The sequence below is a fragment of the Lissotriton vulgaris genome, chromosome 4_1 (assembly GCF_964263255.1).
Source record: "Lissotriton vulgaris chromosome 4_1, aLisVul1.2, whole genome shotgun sequence".
Taxonomy (NCBI): domain Eukaryota; kingdom Metazoa; phylum Chordata; class Amphibia; order Caudata; family Salamandridae; genus Lissotriton; species Lissotriton vulgaris.
Window position 1 is genome coordinate 1054345382 of NC_141691.1, and position 2702 is coordinate 1054348083.

Here is a 2702-nt window from a genome sequence, read left to right on the forward strand (position 1 = left end):
GAATCCATCCTACAACGGATCTTGACCATCAATATGAGCCAAGTTTTATACTGGCTGGAAGACAGTGTAAACCCACCATCTATGTTAAAAGCCTTTGCTGCAATAACTGAGACCATTAATGCTGCCCTATCTAGTGATCATAGAATACGACCTCAGAGGCAAAGCAAGTGGGTTAACAGAGACTGCTCAGAGGCCCACAATAAACTTGTTAAGGCGCTGAAAAAAAACCTTGAGAATAATAATTAGTTGGTAAAAAAACTTCGATTTGAATATAAACATGCACTAGGGAGTCGCAAATTAGATGTAAGAAAAGAAGCTTGGGAAAAACTGCACGTAGCTTGTCAAAGTAAAGACCCTAGACTCTTTTGGAAAACTGTTAACTCAGGCTTTTTCAAGAGTACCCACAATAGCAGCACAGATGTACAATTATGCCTGAAGAGTGGGTGGAACATTTTTCCTGTCTGTACAGTCAATACTAATGGCGAGCAGTACACTAATTTAAATTATAGGGCATTAGAGCTGGCTCATCCAACGATTGATGAGGTCGAAAGAGCTTTAAACCAAACAGGAAAGAACAAGGCCCCTGGCCCTGACGATATCCCAGCAGATCTGTTTTTAGCTAATCCTGCTTTATGGCTCCCTCTGTTGACTGTTGTATAGCATCCCAGGATCCTCCTGAATCATGGAAATCCGTGATAATAGTGCCTATTTTCAAGAAAAAGAATAGGTCTTACCCAAAATGTTATCCGCCCATCTCATTAACGGATTGTACATGTAATTTGATGGGCAGGGTCATATTATAGCATTTGGAGGCCTGGGTAGCCGACAGTGAGAAAATCTCGGACATACAATATGGGTTCAGGAGGGATCTGGGAACCATCGAACAATGTCTTACTCTGCACCTGTCATAATCAAGTACACAATAGCTAAGCCCGGATCTCTTTATCTTTTGTTCATGGATCTTACATCTGCTTTTGACTGGGTACAGAGAGAGATTGTGGGAAAAAATGTTGAATATGGGCATTGAACCATCTATCATCCACTTTCTTGCCACAATGCATCAAGATGTGACAGGGAGGGTCAGATATGGTGTACCCAGTGAACTCTCAGCCCCAATAAAAATGAATTGTGGGTTTCCCCAAAGTTGCATTCTCGCAACTTTTTTTATTTTGTTTATATATTAATGATTTAGAAAGCTACATTAATCATGGGAACCTGGATGCCCCCAAGATAGGTACCAGAAATCTTCTGGCACTACTTTACGCAGGTGATTGTGTTTTAATTTCTAGAACTAGTGTGGGTTTGCAGAAGCTTTTGACAGGGTTTAATGACTTCATGAATGGACTTGGTCTAAAGACCAATGTAGGGAAATGTTACACTATGGTGGTGGGTAAATCCCCCATCGTTTTAAAATCTTGATTTATAAAAAATGAAAAGCTGTCTTTTCCTATCTGGGAATCCCGTTTGATCAGAAAAGCACCTGGCACCATTTAATTGAGACAAGAATTAGATGTTTTAACGAAAACCTGGAGGCAATTTTTAGATTCACGAAAAAGCTAGGTTCAAGACCGATTAATGCAATTATTAGCATCTACAAGGCTCGCTCCTGTTCCGTCATATTGTATGGGGCTGGAGTTTGGGGTTGTTATAATCCAGTGGGTATACAAAGAGCCAAAAACATTTTTATGAAACGATTGTTGACAGTCCCCAACAGCCTCCCTGCTACTATCTGTCACAGTGAACTTGGCTTGTATACTTGTCCTTTCGTATACAATAAGCACCGATTTTATTTTGGCACTCCATTTGGGCGAAGGAAGAACCAGTTTTAAATCGTGTAATTATTTCAGACTGTTATAACTTGGATCACATGATAAAGATACCCTGGCTCAGTTACATAAAAAAACAGCTAAAGTCCCTGGGGCTGGCGGATTGTTTTCGCAATCCAGCTATATTGCCTATATTCAACTAGAGAAAACCTACAGATGGGAAAAAGAGCGTCTTAGAACACTCGCTTCCAGTCTGTTCTTTAGGGGTCGAGCCTTATCTGTACTTTTATTTCAGTCACACTAAATTCTTCTACCTTATTAGAATCAAGTTTGGCATTTCACATCTCTTGTTTTCTTATCCCCGCAAATTTTATTGCGATGCCAAACTGGATATGTGCCCTTGTGATTCTAAGTCCACTCAGTGCACACTTCATTTTATGTTCTTTTGCCAACTTTATATCAAGCCAAGACGTGACTTTATTATCCCTCTTTTAAAGTTTCTGAACATCAGGAAGTTTCGGGCAGCTTTACATCATCTCCAGCTTTTAAAAGATGAATTTACCTGTTTGATGATTTATAGATATATTTATTCGGTTGTTTGTTTATGTGACATTCCTGGAAAATGATTTTATCTATTTTAATGAATTATCACTGGGCCTTATTGTTTACTGAGACACAGGAGTGTTATGAATTTATCTATTTATGCTGCTACCGGGTGCTAAATCATTCATTGTAATTTTGATATTTTGATAGTGAAACTGTCATTGCTTTAAAACACATTACTTATTGTTTGTATTATTTCTCTTTTTCATCTGTTTTTTAAATGTCTTTTGCTGCATTCTTTTATGGCTGATAGCCAGCCAAATAAAGATATTTGGCTTACTGACTGACACCTTTATGCTGCTTCTGCAGCCTCGGGCTAGGAAATCTTAATTA